A 24,957-nucleotide genomic window follows, 5' to 3' on the forward strand; every position below is an offset into this window, starting at 1 on the left:
GGCCAGGCGGGCAGTTCCAGGCCAGAGCCCATCTCCACTCAGCCCGGTGCCAGGCAGGCCCAGCCAGAGCCCACATGCCCCACCTGGGTACAGGCAGGCGGTCCCAGGCCAGAGACAAGCTCCACCCCACCCGGGGCCAGGCGGGCCGTCACAGGCCAGAGACCACCTCCACTCACCCCGGGCCAGGCAGACGGTCCCAGGCCAGAGACCACCCCCACTCACCCGGGGCCAGACAGGCCATCCCAGGCCAGAGCTCACATGCCCAACCCGGGGCCAGGTAGGCAGTCCCAGGCCAGAGCCCACCTCCACTCACTCCGGGCCAGGCGGGCCGTCCCAGGCCAGAGCCCACCTCCACTCAGCCCGGGCCCGGCGGGCAGTCCCAGGCCAGTGCCCACCTCCACTCACCAGGTGCCAGGCGGGCCATCCCAGGCCAGATCTCAAATGCCCAACCCGGGGCCAGGTAGGCAGTCCCAGGCCAGAGCCCACATGACCCACCCAGGTCCAGGCAGGCAGTCCAAGCCAGAGCCCACCTCCACTCTCCCTGGGGCCTGGCAGGCAGTCCGAGACCAGAGCTCACCTCCACTCACGCCCGACCACGCGGGCGAACCCAGCCCAGAGCCCACCTTCACTCACCCCGGCGACAGGCGGGCTGTCCCAGCCAGCACCCACCTCCACCCCACTCAGGTCAGGAGGTCGGTCCCAGCCAGAGCCCAACTCAACTCACCCCCTGCCAGGCGGGCTGTCCCAGGTAAGAGCGCACCTCCACCCCACCAGGGGCCATGGGGGCCGTCCCAGGCCAGAGCGCACCTCCACTCACCCGGGGCCAGACAGGCCGTCCCAGGCCAGAGACAGATGCCCCACCTGGGTTCAGGCAGGCAGTCCCAGCCAGAGCCCACATGCCCCACCAGGGGCCAGGGGGGCCGTGCCTGGCGAGAGCCCACCTCCACTCACCCCGGGCCAGGCGGGCGGTCCTAGGTCTGAGACCACCTCCACTCAACCGTGCCAGAGAGACCGTGCCAGGCCAGAGCCCACCTCCACTCACCCCGGGCCAGGCGGGCGGTCCCAGGCCAAGGCCACCTCCACTCACCCAGGGCCAGGCGGGCCGTCCCAGGCCAGAGCCGACCTCCACTCAGCCCGGGCCCGGCGGGCAGTCCCAGGCCAGTGCCCACCTCCACTCACCAGGTGCCAGGCGGGCCATCCCAGGCCAGATCTCAAATGCCCAACCCGGGGCCAGGTAGGCAGTCCCAGGCCAGAGCCCACATGACCCACCCAGGTCCAGGCAGGCAGTCCAAGCCAGAGCCCACCTCCACTCTCCCTGGGGCCTGGCAGGCAGTCCGAGACCAGAGCTCACCTCCACTCACGCCGGACCACGCGGGCGAACCCAGCCCAGAGCCCACCTTCACTCACCCCGGCGACAGGCGGGCTGTCCCAGCCAGCACCCACCTCCACCCCACTCAGGCCAGGAGGTCGGTCCCAGCCAGAGCCCAACTCAACTCACCCCCTGCCAGGCGGGCTGTCCCAGGTAAGAGCGCACCTCCACCCCACCAGGGGCCATGGGGGCCGTCCCAGGCCAGAGCGCACCTCCACTCACCCGGGGCCAGACAGGCCGTCCCAGGCCAGAGACAGATGCCCCACCTGGGTTCAGGCAGGCAGTCCCAGCCAGAGCCCACATGCCCCACCAGGGGCCAGGGGGGCCGTGCCTGGCGAGAGCCCACCTCCACTCACCCCGGGCCAGGCGGGCAGTCCCAGCCAGAGCCCACCTCCACTCACCCCGGGTCCAGGCGGGCGCTCCCAGGCCAGAGCCCATCTCCACTCACCAGGGGCAAGGCGGGCAGTCCGAGGCCAAACCCCAACTACCACACCCGGGGCCAGGCTGGCGGTCCCAGGCCAGAGCCCAACTCCACTCACCCCCGGCCACGCTGGCGGTCCCAGCCAGAGCCGACCTGCACTCACCCCGGGCCAGGCGGGCCGTCCCAGGCCAGAGCCCACCTTCACTCACCCGGGGCCAGGAAGTCCGTCCCAGGCCAGAGCCCACCTCCACTCACCCATGGCCAGGCGGGCCGTCCCAGGCGAGAGCCGAACACCACTCACCTCGGGGCCAGGAGGTCCGTCCCAGGCCAGAGCCCATATGCCAAACCCGGGGACAGGCGGGCAGTCCCAGCCAGAGCCCACCTCCTCTTACCCGGTGCCAGGAGGGCTGTCCCAGGCCAGAGCCCACCTCCACTCACCCCCAGCCCGGCGGGCAGTCCCAGGCCAGAGCCCACCTCCAACCACCCAGGGGCCATGCGGGCGGTCCCAGGCCAGAGCCCACCTCCAATCACCCGGGGCCAGGCGGGCGATCCCAGTTCTGAACTCACCTCCACTCAACCAGGGCCAGACGGAGTATCCAAAGCCAGAGCCCATACGCAAAACCCGGGGCCAGGCAGGCGATCCCAGGCCAGAGCCCACCTCCACTCACCCGGGGCCAGGCTGGTGGTCCCAGGCAAGAGCCCACCTGCATTCACCCAGGGCCAGGCGGGCGGTCCCAGGCCAGAGCCCACACGCCCATCAGGGGTCAGGCGGAAAGTCCCAGCCAGAGCCCACCTATACCCCACCCAGGCCAGGCGGGCGGTCCCAGCCAGAGACCACCTTCACCGCACCCGGGAAAGGCGGGTGGTCCCAGGCCAGAGCCCACCTAAACTCACCCTGGGCCAGGCGGGCGGTCCCAGGCCAGAGCCCACAAGCCCCACACGGTTCCAGGCGGGCGGTCCCAGGCTAGAGCCCACCTCCACTCAACGCTGGCCAAGCAGGTGGACCCTGGCCAGAGCCCACCTCCACTCACCTGGGGCCAGTCTGGTGGTCTCAGGCCAGAGCCCACCTACACTCACCCATGGCCCAGCTCGCTGTCCCAGGCCAGAGCCCACCTCCACTCACCCTGGTGCCAGGCGGGCCTTCCCAGGCTAGAGCCCACATGCCCCACCCGGGTCCAGGCAGGAGGTCCGAGGCCAGAGCCCACCTCCACTCACTCCGGGCCAGGCGGGCCGTCCCAGGCCAGAGCCCACCTGCACTCACACGGGGCCAGGCGGGCAGTCCCAGGCCAGAGCCCAACTCCACTCACCCCGAGCCAAGCGGGCCGTCCCAGGCCAGAGCCCACCTCCACTCACGCCGGGTCAGGAGGTCCGACATAGGCCAGAGCCCATATGCCAAACCCGGATCCATGCGGGCAGTCCCAGCCTGAGCCCACCTCCTCTTACCATGGGCCAGGCGGGCAGTTCCAGGCCAGAGCCCATCTCCACTCAGCCCGGTGCCAGGCAGGCCCAGCCAGAGCCCACATGCCCCACCTGGGTACAGGCAGGCGGTCCCAGGCCAGAGACAAGCTCCACCCCACCCGGGGCCAGGCGGGCCGTCACAGGCCAGAGACCACCTCCACTCACCCCGGGCCAGGCAGACGGTCCCAGGCCAGAGACCACCCCCACTCACCCGGGGCCAGACAGGCCATCCCAGGCCAGAGCTCACATGCCCAACCCGGGGCCAGGTAGGCAGTCCCAGGCCAGAGCCCACCTCCACTCACTCCGGGCCAGGCGGGCCGTCCCAGGCCAGAGCCCACCTCCACTCAGCCCGGGCCCGGCGGGCAGTCCCAGGCCAGTGCCCACCTCCACTCACCAGGTGCCAGGCGGGCCATCCCAGGCCAGATCTCAAATGCCCAACCCGGGGCCAGGTAGGCAGTCCCAGGCCAGAGCCCACATGACCCACCCAGGTCCAGGCAGGCAGTCCAAGCCAGAGCCCACCTCCACTCTCCCTGGGGCCTGGCAGGCAGTCCGAGACCAGAGCTCACCTCCACTCACGCCCGACCACGCGGGCGAACCCAGCCCAGAGCCCACCTTCACTCACCCCGGCGACAGGCGGGCTGTCCCAGCCAGCACCCACCTCCACCCCACTCAGGTCAGGAGGTCGGTCCCAGCCAGAGCCCAACTCAACTCACCCCCTGCCAGGCGGGCTGTCCCAGGTAAGAGCGCACCTCCACCCCACCAGGGGCCATGGGGGCCGTCCCAGGCCAGAGCGCACCTCCACTCACCCGGGGCCAGACAGGCCGTCCCAGGCCAGAGACAGATGCCCCACCTGGGTTCAGGCAGGCAGTCCCAGCCAGAGCCCACATGCCCCACCAGGGGCCAGGGGGGCCGTGCCTGGCGAGAGCCCACCTCCACTCACCCCGGGCCAGGCGGGCGGTCCTAGGTCTGAGACCACCTCCACTCAACCGTGCCAGAGAGACCGTGCCAGGCCAGAGCCCACCTCCACTCACCCCGGGCCAGGCGGGCGGTCCCAGGCCAAGGCCACCTCCACTCACCCAGGGCCAGGCGGGCCGTCCCAGGCCAGAGCCCACCTCCACTCAGCCCGGGCCCGGCGGGCAGTCCCAGGCCAGTGCCCACCTCCACTCACCAGGTGCCAGGCGGGCCATCCCAGGCCAGATCTCAAATGCCCAACCCGGGGCCAGGTAGGCAGTCCCAGGCCAGAGCCCACATGACCCACCCAGGTCCAGGCAGGCAGTCCAAGCCAGAGCCCACCTCCACTCTCCCTGGGGCCTGGCAGGCAGTCCGAGACCAGAGCTCACCTCCACTCACGCCGGACCACGCGGGCGAACCCAGCCCAGAGCCCACCTTCACTCACCCCGGCGACAGGCGGGCTGTCCCAGCCAGCACCCACCTCCACCCCACTCAGGCCAGGAGGTCGGTCCCAGCCAGAGCCCAACTCAACTCACCCCCTGCCAGGCGGGCTGTCCCAGGTAAGAGCGCACCTCCACCCCACCAGGGGCCATGGGGGCCGTCCCAGGCCAGAGCGCACCTCCACTCACCCGGGGCCAGACAGGCCGTCCCAGGCCAGAGACAGATGCCCCACCTGGGTTCAGGCAGGCAGTCCCAGCCAGAGCCCACATGCCCCACCAGGGGCCAGGGGGGCCGTGCCTGGCGAGAGCCCACCTCCACTCACCCCGGGCCAGGCGGGCAGTCCCAGCCAGAGCCCACCTCCACTCACCCCGGGTCCAGGCGGGCGCTCCCAGGCCAGAGCCCATCTCCACTCACCAGGGGCAAGGCGGGCAGTCCGAGGCCAAACCCCAACTACCACACCCGGGGCCAGGCTGGCGGTCCCAGGCCAGAGCCCAACTCCACTCACCCCCGGCCACGCTGGCGGTCCCAGCCAGAGCCGACCTGCACTCACCCCGGGCCAGGCGGGCCGTCCCAGGCCAGAGCCCACCTTCACTCACCCGGGGCCAGGAAGTCCGTCCCAGGCCAGAGCCCACCTCCACTCACCCATGGCCAGGCGGGCCGTCCCAGGCGAGAGCCGAACACCACTCACCTCGGGGCCAGGAGGTCCGTCCCAGGCCAGAGCCCATATGCCAAACCCGGGGACAGGCGGGCAGTCCCAGCCAGAGCCCACCTCCTCTTACCCGGTGCCAGGAGGGCTGTCCCAGGCCAGAGCCCACCTCCACTCACCCCCAGCCCGGCGGGCAGTCCCAGGCCAGAGCCCACCTCCAACCACCCAGGGGCCATGCGGGCGGTCCCAGGCCAGAGCCCACCTCCAATCACCCGGGGCCAGGCGGGCGATCCCAGTTCTGAACTCACCTCCACTCAACCAGGGCCAGACGGAGTATCCAAAGCCAGAGCCCATACGCAAAACCCGGGGCCAGGCAGGCGATCCCAGGCCAGAGCCCACCTCCACTCACCCGGGGCCAGGCTGGTGGTCCCAGGCAAGAGCCCACCTGCATTCACCCAGGGCCAGGCGGGCGGTCCCAGGCCAGAGCCCACACGCCCATCAGGGGTCAGGCGGAAAGTCCCAGCCAGAGCCCACCTATACCCCACCCAGGCCAGGCGGGCGGTCCCAGCCAGAGACCACCTTCACCGCACCCGGGAAAGGCGGGTGGTCCCAGGCCAGAGCCCACCTAAACTCACCCTGGGCCAGGCGGGCGGTCCCAGGCCAGAGCCCACAAGCCCCACACGGTTCCAGGCGGGCGGTCCCAGGCTAGAGCCCACCTCCACTCAACGCTGGCCAAGCAGGTGGACCCTGGCCAGAGCCCACCTCCACTCACCTGGGGCCAGTCTGGTGGTCTCAGGCCAGAGCCCACCTACACTCACCCATGGCCCAGCTCGCTGTCCCAGGCCAGAGCCCACCTCCACTCACCCTGGTGCCAGGCGGGCCTTCCCAGGCTAGAGCCCACATGCCCCACCCGGGTCCAGGCAGGAGGTCCGAGGCCAGAGCCCACCTCCACTCACTCCGGGCCAGGCGGGCCGTCCCAGGCCAGAGCCCACCTGCACTCACACGGGGCCAGGCGGGCAGTCCCAGGCCAGAGCCCAACTCCACTCACCCCGAGCCAAGCGGGCCGTCCCAGGCCAGAGCCCACCTCCACTCACGCCGGGTCAGGAGGTCCGACATAGGCCAGAGCCCATATGCCAAACCCGGATCCATGCGGGCAGTCCCAGCCTGAGCCCACCTCCTCTTACCATGGGCCAGGCGGGCAGTTCCAGGCCAGAGCCCATCTCCACTCAGCCCGGTGCCAGGCAGGCCCAGCCAGAGCCCACATGCCCCACCTGGGTACAGGCAGGCGGTCCCAGGCCAGAGACAAGCTCCACCCCACCCGGGGCCAGGCGGGCCGTCACAGGCCAGAGACCACCTCCACTCACCCCGGGCCAGGCAGACGGTCCCAGGCCAGAGACCACCCCCACTCACCCGGGGCCAGACAGGCCATCCCAGGCCAGAGCTCACATGCCCAACCCGGGGCCAGGTAGGCAGTCCCAGGCCAGAGCCCACCTCCACTCACTCCGGGCCAGGCGGGCCGTCCCAGGCCAGAGCCCACCTCCACTCAGCCCGGGCCCGGCGGGCAGTCCCAGGCCAGTGCCCACCTCCACTCACCAGGTGCCAGGCGGGCCATCCCAGGCCAGATCTCAAATGCCCAACCCGGGGCCAGGTAGGCAGTCCCAGGCCAGAGCCCACATGACCCACCCAGGTCCAGGCAGGCAGTCCAAGCCAGAGCCCACCTCCACTCTCCCTGGGGCCTGGCAGGCAGTCCGAGACCAGAGCTCACCTCCACTCACGCCCGACCACGCGGGCGAACCCAGCCCAGAGCCCACCTTCACTCACCCCGGCGACAGGCGGGCTGTCCCAGCCAGCACCCACCTCCACCCCACTCAGGCCAGGAGGTCGGTCCCAGCCAGAGCCCAACTCAACTCACCCCCTGCCAGGCGGGCTGTCCCAGGTAAGAGCGCACCTCCACCCCACCAGGGGCCATGGGGGCCGTCCCAGGCCAGAGCGCACCTCCACTCACCCGGGGCCAGACAGGCCGTCCCAGGCCAGAGACAGATGCCCCACCTGGGTTCAGGCAGGCAGTCCCAGCCAGAGCCCACATGCCCCACCAGGGGCCAGGGGGGCCGTGCCTGGCGAGAGCCCACCTCCACTCACCCCGGGCCAGGCGGGCGGTCCTAGGCCTGAGCCCACCTCCACTCAACCGTGCCAGAGAGACCGTGCCAGGCCAGAGCCCACCTCCACTCACCAGGGGCCAGGCGGGCGGTCCCAGGCCAAGGCCACCTCCACTCACCCCGGGCCAGGCAGACGGTCCCAGGCCAGAGACCACCCCCACTCACCCGGGGCCAGACAGGCCATCCCAGGCCAGAGCTCACATGCCCAACCCGGGGCCAGGCGGGCAGTCCCAGGCCAGAGCCCACCTCCACTCAGCCCGGGCCAGGCGGGCAGTCCCAGGCCAGTGCCCACCTCCACTCACCAGGTGCCAGGCGGGCAGTCCGAGGCCAAACCCCAACTACCACACCCGGGGCCAGGCTGGCGGTCCCAGTCCAGAGCCCAACTCCACTCACCCCCGGCCACGCTGGCGGTCCCAGCCAGAGCCGACCTGCACTCACCCCGGGCCAGGCGGGCCGTCCCAGGCCAGAGCCCACCTTCACTCACCCGGGGCCAGGAAGTCCGTCCCAGGCCAGAGACAGATGCCCCACCTGGGTTCAGGCAGGCAGTCCCAGCCAGAGCCCACATGCCCCACCAGGGGCCAGGGGGGCCGTGCCTGGCGAGAGCCCACCTCCACTCACCCCGGGCCAGGCGGGCGGTCCTAGGCCTGAGACCACCTCCACTCAACCGTGCCAGAGAGACCGTGCCAGGCCAGAGCCCACCTCCACTCACCAGGGGCCAGGCGGGCGGTCCCAGGCCAAGGCCACCTCCACTCACCCAGGGCCAGGCGGGCCGTCCCAGGCCAGAGCCCACATGCCCCACCCGGGTCCAGGCAGGCAGTCCCAGGCCAGAGCCCTCCTCCACCCCACCAGGGGCTATGCGGGACATCCCAGGCCAGAGCCCACCTCCACTCACCCGGTCCAGGCGGAGAGGCCCCAGGCCAGAGCCCACCTCCACTCACCCCGGTCTAGGAAGGCAGTCCCAGGCCAGAGCCCACCTCCACTCACCCCGGGCCACGCGGGTGATCCCAGCCAGAGCCCACCTGCATTCACCCAGGGCCAGGCAGACAGTCCCAGGCCAGAGGCCATATGCGAAACCCGGGGCCAGGCGGGCAGTCCCAGCCAGAGCCCACCTCCACTCACCCTTGGCCAGGAGGTCCCACTCAGGCCAGAGACATTATGCCAAATACGGGGCCAGGCGGGCAGTCCCAGCCAGAGCCCACCTCCTCTCACCTGCGGCCAGGCGGGCACTCCCAAGCCAGAGCCCACCTCCACTCACCCCAGTGCCAGCCAGGCCCAGCCCGAGCCCACATGCCCCACCAGGGTCCAGGCAGTCCGTCCCAGGCCAGAGCCCACCTCCACTCAACCGGGGCCAGACCAACTGTCTCAGGCCAGAGCCCACATGACCCACCCAGGGGCCAGTCAGGCAGTCCCAAGCAGAGCCCACCTCCACTCACCAGGGGCCAGGCGGACAGTCCCAGGCCAAAGGCAGCTCCACTCACGCTGGGGCAAGGAGGGCGGTCCCTGCCAATGCCCACCTCCAATCACTCCAGGGCCAGGCGGGCCGTCCCAGCCAGAGCCCAGATGCCAAAGCCGGGGCAAGCCGGGCCGTCCCAGGCCAGACCCCACCTCCACTCACCCTGGGCCAGGCGGGCCGTCCCAGGCTAGAACCGAACTCCACTCACCCCGTGCCATGCGGGCCGTCCCAGGCCATAGCCCACCTCCACTCAACCGGGCCAGACGGGCCGTCCCAGGCCAGCACCCATATGCCAAACCCTTGGCCAGGCAGGCGGACCCAGCCAAGAGCCCACCTCCACTCACCGGGGTCCAGGCTGAAGGTCCCAGGCCAGAACCCACCTCCACTCACCCATGGCCAAGCAGGCAGTCCCAGGCCAGAGCCCACCTCCACTCATCCATGGAAAGGCATGCAGTTCGAGCCAGAGCCTACCTCCACTCAACCAGGGCCAGGCGGGCGGTCACAGGCCAAGGCCACCTGCACTCACCCAGGGCCATCGGGCCGTCCCAGGCCAGAGCCCACATGCCCACCTGGGGCCAGGCAGGCAGTCCCAGGCCAGAGCCCACCTCCACTCACCCCGGGCCAGGCGGGCAGTCCCAGGCCAGAGCCCACCTCCACTCACCCATCGCCAGGCGGGCATTCCCATGACAGAGCCCACATGCCCACCATGGGCCAGGTGGGCAGTCCCAGCCAGAGGCCACCTCCACTACCCCCGGGCAAGGCAGGCGGTCCCAGGCCATGTCCACCTCCACTCACCCTGGGCCAGGCGGGCTGTCCCAGTCGAGAACTCACCTGCACCCCACCTGGGGCCATGCGGGCCGTCACAGGCAGGAACCTACATCCAATCACCCCGGGCCAGGCAGGCGGTCTCAGCCAGAGCCCACCTCCACTCACCAACGGCCCAGCGGGCAATCCCAGGCCAGAGCCCACCTCCACTTACTCCGGTGCCAGGCGGGCCTTCCCAGGCCAGAGCCCACATGCCCCACCAGGGTCTCGGCAGGCCGTCCCAGGATAGAGCCCACCTACACTCACTCGAGGCCAGGCTGGTGGTCCCAAGGCAGAACCCACCTACACTAATCCATGGCCCGGCGGGCAGTCCCAGGCCAGAGCCCACCTCCACTTACTCCAGTGCCAGGCGGTCCCAGGCCAGAGCCCACCTCCACTCAACAGGGACAGGCGGGCAGTCTCAGGCCAGAGCTCAACCTCCACTCACATCGGGCCAGGCAGGCCGTCCCAGGCAGAGCCCACATTCCCGACCCGGGTCCAGGCAGGCAGTCCCAGGCCAGAACCCACCTCCACCCCACCCGGGGCAATGCGTGCCATCCCAGGCCAGAGCCCACCTCCAATTGCCCGGGGCTAGACGGGCCGTCCTAGGCCAGAGCCCACCTACACTCACCCAGGGCCAGGCGGGCAGTCCCAGGCCAGAGCCCACATTCCCACCAGGTGCCAGGCGGGCAGTCCGATCCAGAGCCCACCTCCACTCAACCATGGCCAGGAAGGCAGTCCCAGGCCACAGCCCACATTCCCATCAAGGGAAAGGAGGGCAGTCACAGCCAGAACCCACATCCACTCACGCCCAGCCAGGCGGGCAATCCCAGGCCATGGCCACCTCCACTCACCCCAGGCCAGGCGGGCAGTCCCAGGACAGAAACCACCTCGACTCACCCAGGGCCAGACGGGCCGTCCCAACCCAGAGCCCATATGGCAAACTCGGAGCCAGGCGGGCAGTCACAGGCCAGAGCCCACATGCCTACCCGGGTCCAGGCGGGCAGTCTCAGCCAGAGCTCAACTCCACTCACCCGGGGCCAGGCAGGCAGTCCCAGGCCAGAGCCCACATGCCCACCAGTGGCCAGACGGGCAGTCCCAGCCAGAGCCCACTGCCACTCAAGAGGGGCCAGGCGGGCAGTCCCAGGCCCAGGCCACATCCACTCAACCCGGACCAGGCGGGCCAATCCAGGCCACACACACATGCCAACCCGGGGCCAGATGGGCAGTCCCAGGCCAGAGCCCACATGCCTAACTCGGGTCCAGGAGGGAAGTCCCAGCCAGAGCCCACCTCTACTTACCCGGTGACAGGCGGGCGGTCCCAGCCAGAGCCCACCTCCACTCACCCCCGGCCAGGGGGGCCGTCCCAGGCAAGAGCCCACCTCCACTCACCCCGGGGCCAGGCGGGTGGTCCTAGGCCAGAGCCCACCTCCACCCACCCAGTTGACAGGCGGGCCGTCCCAGGCCAGAGCCCATATGCCAAACCCGGGGCCAGGCGAGCAGTCCCAGGCCAGAGCCCACATTCCCACCAGGTGCCAGGCGGGCAGTCCCCGCCAGAGCCCACTTCCACTCACCCATTGCCAGGCGGGCAGTCCCAGCCCCGAGCCCACATTCCCACCAGGTGCCAGGTTGGCAGTCCCCGCCAGAGCCCACTTCCACTCACCCAAGGCCAGGCGGGCATTCCCAGCCCAGAGCCCATATACCCACCAGGGGCCAGGCGGGCAGTCCCAGCCAGAGCCCACCTCCACTCACCTGGAGCCAGGCGTGCGTTCCCAGGCCAAGGCCACCTCCACTTACCCATGGCCAGACGGGCTGTCCCAGTCCAGAGCCCATATGGCAAACTCGGGGCCAGGCAAGCGGTCCCAGGCCAGAGCCCACATGTCCCACCCGTGTCCAGGCCGGCAGTCCCAGGGCAGAGCCCACCTCCACTCACGCAGGGCCAGGCTGGCGGTCCCAGGACAGAGCCCACCTCCACACACCCATATTCAGGCGGGCAGTCCCAGGTCAGAGCCCACCTGCATTTCGACCAGGGGCCAGGCAGGCAGTCCAAGCCAGAGCCCACCTCCACTCACCAGGGGCCAGGCGGGCGGTCCCAGGCCCAGGCCACCTCCACTCACCCCAGGCCAGGCAGGCCGTCCCTGGCCACACTCACATGCCCATCCCGGGGCCAGGTGGGCAGTCCCATCCAGAGTCCACATGACCCACCCTGGTCCAGGGAGGCAATTCCAGCCAGAGCCCACCTCCACTCACCCCGGTGCCAGGCGGGCAGTCCCAGGCCAGAGCTCACCTCCACTGACCCCCGACCACGCGGGCAGTCCCAGGCCAGAGCCAACCTCCACTCACCATGGGCCAGACAGGCCGTCCCAGGCCAGAGCCCACCTCCACTTACCCAGGGCCAGACGGGCCGTCCCAGCCCAGAGCCCACCTACACTAACCCAGGGCCAGGCAGGCAGTCCCAGGCCAGAGCCCACGTCCACTCACCCCGGGCCAGGCGGGATATCCCAGGCCAGAGCCCACCTGCACTCACCCCTGGCCAGGCGGGCTTTCCCAGGCCAGAGCCCACCTCCACTCAGCCGGGGTCAGATGGCCCTTCCCAGCCCAGAGTCCATATGCCCCACCCGTGTCCAGGCAGGCGGTCACAGGCCAGATCTCATCCACCCCACCCGGGGCCATGCGGGCCGTCCCAGGTAGAGCCCACCTGCACTCACCCCGGGCCAGGCAGGCAGCCCCAGGCCAGAGCCCGCCGCCACTCAACCCCGGACAGGCGGCAGTCCGAGGCCAGAGCCCACCTCCACTCACCCTGGACCAGACGGTCCGTCCCAGCCCAGACCCCTTTTGCCAAACCCGGGGCCAAGCGGGCAGTCCCAGGCCAGAACCCACCTCCACTCACCAGGAGCCAGGCGAGCAGTCCCAGGCCCAGGCCACATCCACTCACCAGGGGCCAGGTGGGTGGTCCCAGGCCACACTCACCTGCCCAACCCGGGGCCAGGTGGGCAGTCCCAGCCAGAGCCCACATGATCCACCCGGGTCCAGGCATGTAGTTCCAGCCAGAGGACACCTCCACTCACCCCGGTCCCAGGCGGGCAGTACCAGGCCAGAGCCCACCTACACTCACCCCCGACCACGCGGGCAGTCCCAGGCCAAAGCCCATCTCAACTCACCCGGGGCCAGAGGGGCCCCCCAACCAGAGCCCACCTCCACTTACCCGGGGCCAGGCGGGTGGTCCCAGCCTGAGCCCACCTCCACTCACCCCAGGACAGGCTGGTGGTCCCAGGCCACAACCCGCATCCCCCACCTGGGCCCAGGCGGGCGGTCCCAGGCTAGAGCCCATCTCCACTCACCCGAGGTCAGGCTGGTGGTCCCAGGCCAGAGCCCACCTCAACTCACCCATGCCCCGGCGGTCAGTCCCAGGCCAGAGCCCACATGCCCCACGCGGGTACAGGCAGGCAGTCCCAGACCATGGCCCACCGCCACCCCACCCGGGGCCATGCGGGCCGTCGCAGCACAGAGCCCACCTGTACTCACCCAGGGCCAGGCGGGCAGTCCCAGGCCAGAGCGCACATGTCCCACCCGCGTCCAGGTGGGCGGTCCCAGGCCAGAGCCCACCTCCACTCACCCGGGGCCCTACGGCCCTTCCAAGCCCAGAGCCCTTATGACAAACCCGGGGCCAGGTGGGCGGTCCCAGGCCAGAGCCCACATGTCCCACCAGGGGCCAGGCGGGTGGTCCCAGGCCAGAGCACACCTCCACTCATCCCGGTGCCAGGCGTCCCGTCCCAGGCCACACTCACATGCCCAAGACGGGGCCAGGTGGGCAGTCCCAGCCAGAGCCCACCTCCACTCACCCCGGGCCAGGTGGGCAGTCCCAGCCAAAGCCCACCTCCACTCACTCCAGGGCCAGGAGGATGGTCCCAGGGCGGAGCCCACCTCCACTCACCATGGGCCAGACGGGCCGTGCCAGGCAATAGCCCATGTGTCAAACCCAGGGCCAGGCGGGCGGTCCCAGGCCAGAGCACACATGCCCCACCGGGGTCCAAGCGGGCGGTCCCAGGCTAGAGCCCTCCTCCACTCACCAGAGGCCAGGCTGGTGGCCCCAGGCCAGAGCCCACCTCCACTCACCGGGGACAGGTTGGCGGTCCCAGGCCAGAGCCCACCTCCACTCAACTATGGCCCGGAGGGCGGTCCCAGGCTAGAGCCCACTTCAACTCACCCGAGGCCAGGCTGGTGGCCCAAGGCCAGAGCCCACCTCCACTCAACCAGGGCCAGGCGGGCCGTATCAGGCCAGAGCCCACATGCCCCACCCGGGTCAAGGCAAGCGGTCCATGCCAGAGCCCACCTCCACCTCACCCGGGGCCAGACAGGCCGTCCGAGGCCAGAGCCCATATGCCACACACGGGGCCAGGTGGGCGGTCCCAGGCCAGAGCCCAGTTGCACTCACCCCGGGCCGAGTGGGTGGTCCCAGGCCAGAGCCCCCGTCCACTCACCTCAGGACAGGCGGGCCGTACCAGGCCAGAGCCCACCTCCACTCACCCAGTGCCGGGCGGGCAGTCCTAGGCCAGAGCCCACATGCCTAACCCGGGGCCGGGCGTCAGTCCCAGCCAGAGCCCAAATGATCCACCCGGGTCCAGGCATGCAGTTCCAGCCAGAGCCCACCTCCACTCACCCGAGGCCAGGCTGGTTGTCCCAGGCAAAACCCACCTCCACTCACCCATGGCCCGGCGTTCAGTCCCAGGCCAGAGCCCACCTCCACTCACCCGGGGCCAGGCAGACCGTCCCAGGCCAGAGCCCACCTCCACTCACCCGGGGCCACTTGGGCAGTTACAGCCAGAGCCCACCTCCACTCACCCCGATGACAGGTGGGCGGTCCCAGCCACAGCCCACCTCCACTCACCCGTGCCAGGCGGTGGTCCCAGCCAGAGGCCACCTCCACTCACCCCCGGAGCCAGGAGGTTCATCTCAGACCAGATGCCATATGCCAAACCCGGAGCCAGGTGTCAGTCCCAGGCTAGAGCCCACCTCCACTCACCCTGGGGTAAGGAGGGCGTTTCCTGCCAAAGCCCACCTCAACTCACTCCAGGGTCAGGCGGGCGGTCCCAGCCAGAGCCCATATTCCCCACCGGGGTCCAGGCGGGCGGTCCCAGGCCATAGCCCACCTCCACTCACCCGGGGCCAGACGGGCGGTCCCAGGCCAGAGCCCACATGACCCACCCACGCCGGCGGGCGGTCCCAGGCAGGAGCCCACATGTCCCACGCGGGGCCAGGCGGGCGGTCCCAGGCCATAGCCCACATCCCCCACCCGGGTCCAAGCGGGTGGTCCCAGGCTAGAGCCCACCTCCACTCACCAGATGCCAGGCTGGTGGTCCCAGGCCAGAGCCCACCTCCACTCACCCATGGCCCGGCGGGCAGTAACATGCCAGCCCCCACCTCCACTCACCCATGCCCAGGTTGGCCGTCCCAGGCCAGAGCCCACATGCCCCACCCGGGTCCAGGCAGGTGGTCACAGGCCACAGCCCACCTCCACCCACCCAGGGCCAGACAGGCCGTCCCTGGCAAGAGCCCACCTCCACTCACCCCGGGCCAGGCGGGCGGTCCCAGGCCAGAGCCAACATGTAGCACCCGGGTCCAGGCAGGCAGTCCCAGGCCAGAGCCCACCTCCACTGACCCGGGGCCAGACGGCCCTTCCCAGCCCAGAGCCCATATGCCCCACCCAGGTCCAGGCATGCGGTCCTAGGCTAGAGCTCACATCCACCCCACCCGGGGCCATGCGGGCCGTCCCATGCTAGAGCCCATCTCCACTCACCCGAGGCCAGGCTGATGGCCCAAGGACAGAGCCCATCTCCACTCAACGATGGCCCGGCGGGCGGTCCCAGGCCAGAGCCCACCTACACTCACTCGAGGCCAGGCTGGTGTCCCAAGGCCAGAGCCCACCTCCACTCACCCGGGGCCAGACGGGCCGTCCAAGGCCCGAGCCCATATGCCACACCGGGGGCCAGGCGGGCGGTCCCAGGCCAGAGCCCACTTGCACTCACCCCGGGCCGAGTGGGTGGTCCCAGGCCAGAGCCCATCTCCACTCACCCAGGGCCGGGCGAGCAGTCCCAGGCCAGAGTCCACATGCCTAACCCGGGGCCAGGCATCAGTCCCAGCCAGAGCACACAGGACCCACCCGGGTCCAGGCATGCAGTTCCAGCCAGAGCCCACCTCCACTCACCCGAGGCCAGGCTGGTGGTCCCAGGCCAAACCCACAACTACTCACCCATGGCGCGGCGGGCAGTCCCAGTCCAGAGCCCACCTCCACTCACCCGGTTCCAGGCGGGCCGTCCCAGGCCAGAGCCCACATGCCCCACAAAGCTCCAGGCTGGGGGTCCCCTGCCAGAGCCCACTTCCACTCACCCGGGGCCAGGAGGTCCGTCCCAGGCCAGAGCCCACCTCCACTCACCCGGGGCCAGGCGGCCGGTCCCAGGCCAGAGCCCACCTCCACTCACCCAGGGCCAGGCGGGCGGTCCCAGGCCAGAGCCCACCTCCACTCACCCGGGGCCAGGCAGGCTGTCCCAGGCCAGAGCCCACCTTTTCTCCACCCAGGCCAGGCGGTTGGTCCCAGCCAGAGCCCACCTCCACTCACCCCAGGCCAGGCGGGTGGTCCCAGGCCAGAGCCCACCTCCACTCACCCGGGGCCAGGTGTTCCGTCCCTGGCAAGATCCCATATGCCAAACCTGGTGCCAGGCGGGCAACCCCAGGCCAGAGCCCACCTCCACTCACCCGGGGCAAGGAGGTCCGTCCCAGGCCAGAGCCCATATGCCTAACCCGGGGCCAGGCGGGCAGTCCCAGCCAGAGCCCACCTCCACTCACCCCGGGGCCAGGCGGGCAGTCTCAGGCCAGAGCCCACCTCCACCCCACCGAGCTTGGGGGTCCGTTCCAGGCCAGACCGCCCTCCACTCACCTGGGCCCAGGCGGGTGGTCCCAGGCCAGAGCCCACCTTTACTCCACCCAGGCCAGGCGTGCAGTCACAGCCAGAGGCCACCTCCACTCACCACAGGCCAGGCGGGTGGTCCCAGGCCACAGCCCACCTCCACTCACCCGCGGCCAGGCGTTCCGTCCCAAGCCGGAGCCCATAACCAAACCCGGGGCCACGAGGGCGGTCCCAGGCCAGAGTCCACATGCCCTACCCATGTCCAGGCTGGCGGTCCCAGGCCAGAGCCCACCTCCAATCACCTATGGCTAGGCAGACCTTCCCAGGCCAGAGCCCACCTCCACTCACACCCGGCCACGCGGGAGGTTATAGCCAGAGCCCAACTCCACTCACCCCGATGACAGGTGGGCGGTCCCAGCCACAGCCCACCTCCACTCACCCGTGCCAGGCGGTGGTCCCAGCCAGAGGCCACCTCCACTCACCCGGAGCCAGGAGGTCCGTCCCAGGCCAGATGCCATATGCCAAACCCGGAGCCAGGTGTCAGTCCCAGGCCAGAGCCCACCTCCACTCACCCGGGGCCAGACGGGCGGTTCCAGGCAAGAGCCCACATGACCCACCCAGGCCAGGCGGGCGGTCCCAGGCCAGAGCCCACATGTCCCACGCGGTGGCAGGCGGGCGGTCCCAGGCCATAGCCCACATCCCCCACCCGGGTCCAGGCGGGTGGTCCCAGGCTAGAGCCCACCTCCACTCACCCCGGGCCAGGCGGGCCGTCCCTGGCCAGAGCCCATATGCCAAACCCGGGGCCAGGCAGGTGGTCCCAGGCCATAGCCCACATCCCCCACCCGGGTCCAGGCTCGTGGTCCCAGTCCAGAGCCCACCTCCACTCACCCATGGCCCGGCGGGCAGTCCCAGGCCAGAGCCCACACGCCCCACCCGGGTCCAGGCAGGCGGTCACAGGCCACAGCCCACCTCCACTCACCCAGGGCCAGACAGGCCGTCCCTGACCAGAGCCCACCTCCACTCACCCCGGGCCAGGCGGGCGGTCCCAGGCCAGAGCCCACATGTAGCACCCGGGTCCAGGCAGGCGGTCCCAAGCCCGAGCCCACCTCCACTCACCCCGGGCCAGGCGGGCCGTCCCTGGCCAGAGCCCATATGCCAAACCCGGGGCCAGGCAGGTGGTCCCAGGCCAGAGCCCACATGCCCCACCCGGGTCCAGTCGGGCAGTCCCAGGCTGCAGCCCACCTCCACTCACCCGGGGCCAGGCTGGTGGTCCCAGGCCAGAGCCCACCTCCACTCACCCATGGCCAGGCGGGCAGTCCCAGGTCAGAGCCCACATGCCCACCAGGGGCCAGTTGGGCAGTCCCAGCCAGAGCCCACCTCCACTCACCAGGGGCCAGGAGGGCCGTCCCAGGCCAAGGCCACCTCCACTCACCTCGGGGCCAGGCGGGTGGTTCCACACCAGAGCCCATGTCCACCCCACCCAGGCCAGGTGTGTGGACCCAGCAGAGCCCACCTTCACTCACCCTGGGCCATGCGGGCGGTCCCAGGCCAGAGCCCACTTCCACTCACCTCGGGGCCAGGCGGGCAGTCCCAGCCAGAGCCTACCTCCACTCACCCCGAGTCCAGGGGTGCCGTCCCAGACCAGAGCTCACATGCCCAACCCGGGTCCAGGCATGCGGTCCCAGGCCAGAGCCGACCTGCTCCCCACCCGGGGCCAGGCGGACGGTCCCAGGCCAGAGCCCACCTCCACTCACCCCAGGGCCAGGCGGGCGGTCCCAGCCAGAGCCCACCTCCACTCACCCGGGCCAGGCTGGCGGTCCCAGGCCAGAGCCCACCTCCACTCACCCGGGGCCAGGAGGTCGGTCCCAGGCCAGAGCCCACATGCCCCACCCGGCCTGCTCTAAGGAGCTTATTTTGAAATCGAGGCTGGTCAGTGAGTCTCCCCGAAGGCCCAGGCCACCTCACTTGCTGATCAACATGCCTAGTCCCTTGGCCATCAACCACACTCCACTCTGGACATCATGGCAGGGCCAGGACTGAGGAGCCAGGGACAGCCTCCAGAAACCCACAGCAGGCCACCTGTGCAGGGAGGGGGCTGTGTGGGGCAGGAGGGCAGAGGTTGGCAGGTGAGCAGGGCTGATGGGGCAGGGAGCATGGTACAGCTGGGCACAAAGGCATAGAGGATCCCTGGTGGGGGGCCAGGTCAGGAATGCAAGGCATCTGACAGTGGCATCCCCTAGGCTGCCTAACATGTGCCCAAGCCAGCACCTTGAGCAGCCAGTAAGAAGGCAGAAGGCAAAGTCGGGGTGTCAGGGCCACAGCCCTGGTGGTGTGCAACAGCCGCAGCACTTGGAGCTCCTGGGCACACGTCCACATTCTCCCAGCCACACCTCTGCAGGGAAAGTCGGCCCAAGTCCCTAGGCCCCGTCGCCCAGGAGGGAGACGACAAATCCCGAGTCCGCACGGACGCGGGCACAGGAGCGTGACTCCCACACCGCTCATGGGGAAATCTAGGACTCAACGGATTAAAGTCCTGCCAGCGTCCACAGCATAAAAACAAAATAGATTGCCTTTTTCAAAAGAATAAAGCCCTGTCGTTTTTATCCACAGCCAAAAATGCCGGGACACAGGCCTGGCTCACTGGGCACACAGCCCTGAGGACGCCGACTGCGCAGCTGGGCAGACAGAGCGCAGCCCCGGGCGAGCACCGACACCTGCCGGCCTGCCCGTAGGACCGGAGAGGAGGCACATCAGAACACTCCAAGTGCCTGTGGAAAACGAACCAACAGGAAATTTTACCTGGCACCAAAAACTTTTGAAATGTAACCATAAGAGAAGTTTTCAAATGTTAATGAAAAGGTGTATTATGAAAACATCTAAAAAAAAAAAGCCCTGTGTTCTAATATCCTTACTTTCTGACTCCATTTTCCATGAACTTTCTGGCATGGCTGTGTGTGCATGCAGCTCATTCTAGGAAAGCAGTTGTGGGGTGCACAAGGAGAAGGAAAGGAAGAAAGGGGGTGTCCGCAGGCACCAGAGGCAATGGCAAGCAGGCATGCCTGGAACCAGCAGAGCCCTAACCGCCACTGGCGACAAGAGGGTCCCTGCTGGTGTGCAGGAGAGACCCCGTGTCCTCCGAGCAGCCGCAAACATGAGGAAGCAGCCTGGTGACGGTGTGGGGCTGTAGTTGCAAGGCACTGCAGTGGAACCATGCCAGAAGCACCGGGGCACAAGGCCAGGGCCCCCATCTCCTTCAGTGCTCCATTGGCACCCAAAGAAATGCCAAGCTCTCCTCAGTTCTGGCCACGAAAACCCTCGGGCAGCCTGAGTGGCAGCTGGGTCGAGTGTCCCCTCCAGAACCAGCAGGCTGGCGGCACGGGCGGGCCTGACCCAGTTACACCATGGGGGCTGACAAGGGAGCAACTTGAGCAGGGCACCTAGAACCTTAGGGACCTTGATAGTCCATGCCCTGGCTGCCCAGAACACCCAAGCTCACGCATAGTTCCCTGGATTTAGTCAGCCAGGCAGGCCATGCAGAAGCGGTGCTCGCTGGGGCGCTGGCTCCCTACCAGGCCCTCGAACCTGGTGCAGGCATATGGAGGCGGGCAAGGACGAGAGCTGTGAGCGCCCCTTTGTGGAGAGTGCGAGCTCCCTGTGGGCGCATGCCAGGTGTGACAGCAGGTGCCCCAATGGCTTCTAGCAGAAACATCAGAGGAGAGCTTAGCAACAATGCACAGGTTTAAATTAACACCTAGACCCTAAAGTGACCACTCGGTGTGCAAAAGAAACTTCTCCCTAAGAGTTGGAGAGAGTAGGCCACGCTGCGGGATCATGAGTGCGCTGCAGAGGCCCTGCTGTCACCTGCTAAGCTGACCCCTTCTGCAGCCTGCACTGGGGCTAAGGCACAGGGCCCCTGCCCCAGGGAGCAGCCCATGCCCCACCTCTACTTCAGGAAGAAAGGGAGGGGCGCGAGGCCCTTGGCCTGGAGCCGCCCGGCTGTGCTATGGGGCTGTGCCTCCCTGCTGCCCATAGGGGCCCCAGCCTGAGTTTCTCACCCTGGCACCCATCTTCACTGGCAGAGGGCTCTGGCCTCAGGACACCACCAGCAGCACCCTGGCACCTGACACCCCGGCACCTGACGCCCCAAGCCAGTTCTGAGGACAGGGGAAACACCCATGGGAGCTGGGGAGCGGGCGTCTGTGGGCTTTGGTCCCAGTCCACAGTAAAGGCATGGACAGGCCCGATTCCTGTGGGGCAGCCCACGGGGCAGGGCAGGCATGCTCAACCCAGCGGGCTCAGCAAGCATGGCCTGTGACTGGTGACCATCCAACCAGGAAGGGGTGCCTGGAGGCATATGACCACTTGCTAAAACTTGGGGGTCTGGCCTGGCTCCCAGGCAGCCCAGCCAATCCTGGCCCAGGCGCCCCCTGCAATCAGCCAGCCCCACCTGGACCAAGGCCTTTGCGCTGTGTGCACCTGCTGCAGCCAGGCCGGCCTGTGGCTTCCTGCGCAGCCCACCCCCACTCCACAGCATCCCAGAGCAGACCTGCACACACACACACACACACACACACACACACACACACACACACACACACTCTATTACACACCGGTGATGGCTCATGACAGAAAACCCAGACACACAGCAAGAACTGCTCAGCATGGCCACCCGGCGACACCCAGCCCTTCGAGGCCACGGCAAGGAGGGCTGCGGGGGCAGATCTGATGGATTCGAGTGCAGTGCAGAGGTGGTATGGAGCAGCATCCTAAGAGTACAGCGCTAATGAACACATGGAACCAGGCGGCTCCTTGGTGAGGCCGGCCATGCGTGGGCGGCCACGCCGCCCCAAGGACGCTGGGGCACAGACGCGGAAATGCTGACCGTAGCTCACACTTCCGGGGTGGCCCAGGGCGCAGGAGCAGGGGCCAGAGGCCAGCCCTCCACGGGCACAGGGACGAGGCCACCGCTCTGCAGGCACCTGCACTGCCCCAGCTCACCTGCTTGGCTGCGAGGTCCGCCCTGCTCCTGGGCTCCTCCCGCAGGGCGGCACTCTCCAGGTGCCCGGGCCTGGGCCGTTCTCGCTCGGTGCCCACCCCACAGCCCCCCTCCCGCACAACTCCGTGTCCCAGGAGTCTGGGGTCCAGGGGGGATGTCTGAACCCACAACGGAAGGTGCCCTGGGGCAGCTCCAAGGCTGGGGTCAGTCAGGAGCAGGTGGAGCAGGTGTGGGTGGCACAGGGGAGGACGAGGTGAGGTGGGGTGGGCGGGCTGAGGTGAAGTGAGGTGGGGGCGGTGAAGTGAGGTGAGGTGGGGGAGGTGAAGTGAGGTGGGTGGGACAAGGTGAAGTGAGGTGGGCGGGACGAGGTGAAGTGAGGTGGGGGAGGGGAGGGGAGGTGGAGGAAGCCAGGTGAGGTGGGTAGAGTGAGGTGAGGTGGGCAGGGGAAGTGAGGTGGGCGGGGCGAGGTGAGGTGAGGTGAGGCAGAGCTCGAGGCCGCGGGGAGCTTCACCTCCCTGTCCTCCAGGCACATTTTCATGCCAATCACCGATAAAACCAAGAAGCGAGGTCACCACAGCCCGCCTCAGTCCGGAAGCTGCAGCGTCAGACACCAGGCAGAGGCCCAAAGGTGCACAGGTGAGGCACCTGCGCGTGCCCGGGGGATGTGCGCTGGCACCTGCGCCTGTCCGGAGGATGTGCGCTAGTACCTGCGCGTGCCCGGGAGGATGTGCTGGCACCTGCGCATGCCCGGAGGATGTGCGCTGGTACCTGCGCATGCCCGGAGGATGTGCTGGCACCTGCGCATGCCCGGGAGGATGTGCGCTGGTGTGTGAGAGGAAACAAGGCAGCTTCACAATTGGTGACAGGAGGAACGCTGTTTTCACGACGCGGTGTCTCGCTGCTGCCTCAGCTTGCTCGCTGTCATAAATATCGTGTCACAATTAATGTACAAACAGCCTCACACGGCCAGGCCAACAGACTCGCTTTCCCTGCAGTGGTGGGGTCCACCCCGAGACGTGGGCCCCCCGGGGGAGCAGAGGTACCAGGCCCCACCTCCAACCCGGCTCCACCCACTAGCGCCCAGCCCGGCTTCATCTGCTCACCGGGACACCGGGCAGTGACGGCAGGGCCGACGTGGGAGATGAGGTGAGCAGGAGCTGTCCCCGGCCGGGCTGCGGCAGGACACTCAGGCCCCCGGGGTACCCGGCACGCAGGCGCAGTGCTTGACACAGGAAGAGCAGCTGTCCCAACCACAGACACTCACCCCAATACACCCCATACATCACACATACCACACCCCACACACCACATACACACCCCACACACCTCACATATACCACATACCCCACACACATCACACCCCACACACACACCTTACATATCACACACCCCACACATGCACCTCACCACACACCATGCCGTAACTCACCCCACATATGTCATATGTATGTTCTTACACATCACATATCACACATGTAACACACACCACATGCCCATCTTATGCATGCTGTGCCCATACAGAATCACCAGGAAGTTCATCCCCCAGCCTGAACCATGTGCCTGGCAGGGGTGATGACAGCCGCCGGTACCACCTCCAAGTGACCATGTGACAAACCCTGGCAGGCCGAGGTGGGAGTCCTGGACCACACACCCAGTTACTTCAGGCGCATGACTGGTGTCTTCCCCTCGCAGGTCAGCAGGGTGGGAGGACAGGACAGGCAGGAGAGAGGGTGGCAGGCCCAGGCGTCTCAGAGTCAGGGAAAATGGGGATACCTGGGCAGGACGGGGTGGTCAGTTCAGGATTGGGAGCTAGGACGTGCCAGTGTGGGGTCGCTGGAACAGAGACCCCTGGCTTCGCCCTCACCCCGGGGGCTGGTTGTGCCTCTGTTCAGAGCATCCTTCTGCCCGAGGACTTCTGTGGTGCTCTCTGCTGCGGCTCTGACTGCTACCTGTGATCCTTCTAGAACATTCTGCCTCCCACCCATCTGCCCACAGGTTCCTGCTTCACTGTCCAGTTCAAATCCCCAAGTGAAAGAATCGGATTTGATCAAGACACATTACGTGAGCGCCTGCCACGTGCAGGCACTGGGATGTGACAAGGAAATGTGGTGAATGCCACCGTGGGGAAAGAACCGAGGAGCAGACGTGTGATGCGGGGTGTTCCTGGGCAGAGAGCTACAGGAGGCAGCGGGGAGCGGCGGCCCAGGCAGAGGGACGGCGGAGGTCCTGGGGCGCCAGGGCGGGGACCAGCACGGTGATGGCTGGGATGTGAGAAGTGAGGCCAGGGGACCTCGGCCTGGCTCAGCGAAGCGGAGGCCGACATGGAGAGTCAGTCTGAATGCAGCCAGGATGGCCGGGGATGCAGAGAAGCAGCCAAGCAGGGGAAGAGGGGCTGCTGTGACGGTGGGCGGGGCCCCAGTCTCCACTTCCCACCCCACGTACAGACATCACACACCAACACACACCATACGCTAACACACCGCCCACAAATGCACAGGCCACACACGGCCTGCCTCCGTCAGTTCCTGTCACAGCATGCACTTCGCGTGTTGTGGGGACCGCTGCTGCCAGAAGCCCTCCCAGTTCCATGGGGCGGGCAGGAGGCTCCAGGCTCCCGGCAGGGGCTGGGGGAGTGCAATGGGCCCTGCCTGGACGCCCCTCCCTCTCAGGGCTCCCCCCAACCCCCCATGGCTCAGGGCAGGAGGGTCCCAGCAGCAACCACTTGTTAGGTTAGGAGGCGAATGAGAGAGACTCAAGGTTCAAGCAGAGGGGTTTGTGAGAGGAGAAAGGCTGAGACTGCTCCCTGGCGGGAGACGGCCCAGGACCCCGTCCACGTGGCGGGCGACTGCATGAGGAAAATACCCGTGCACAGTGCACACACTAAGCATTTATACATCTGAGGTGTGGGGGAAGGGAGCTGGCAGCAGCTGCTCAGTCTGCGCATGCCTGTGACCTGTGGCACAGGGTGCTGACCTAATCCAGAGACCAGGTCAGGGTGATTGGGCATTGCAAACATTCCTAGTGGGAATGCCAGCCTCACTCCTGCAGGGTGCTGGAATCTGCTCTGTCCAACTTAGTACCATGCACCACAACACCCTCAGCTTGGGTGTTCCTGGCCTTGGGGCATCCGGGGCTAGCCCCAACTGACTTTTCCAGAACTTTCCGTTGAGCATCCCTGCTTGGCTCCAGGCTGCCTGCTGCTGTGTCCCACACTGGACCACCTCTGGTCCTGCTCCTCCATTTCCCAAACACTGTCCTGCCCAGCAGACGTCCTTTGGGGTGCTGGGGGAGCTGCCCTGCTTGGTCACTGAGCCCCCAGAATCCTGGGTTCGAGGCAGCTCCACCCAAGCAGTCATGG

Source organism: Ochotona curzoniae, unplaced genomic scaffold (assembly GCF_017591425.1).
Source record: "Ochotona curzoniae isolate NIBS_2020 unplaced genomic scaffold, NIBS_Ocur_1.0 contig_2313, whole genome shotgun sequence".
Classification (NCBI taxonomy): Eukaryota; Metazoa; Chordata; class Mammalia; order Lagomorpha; family Ochotonidae; genus Ochotona; species Ochotona curzoniae.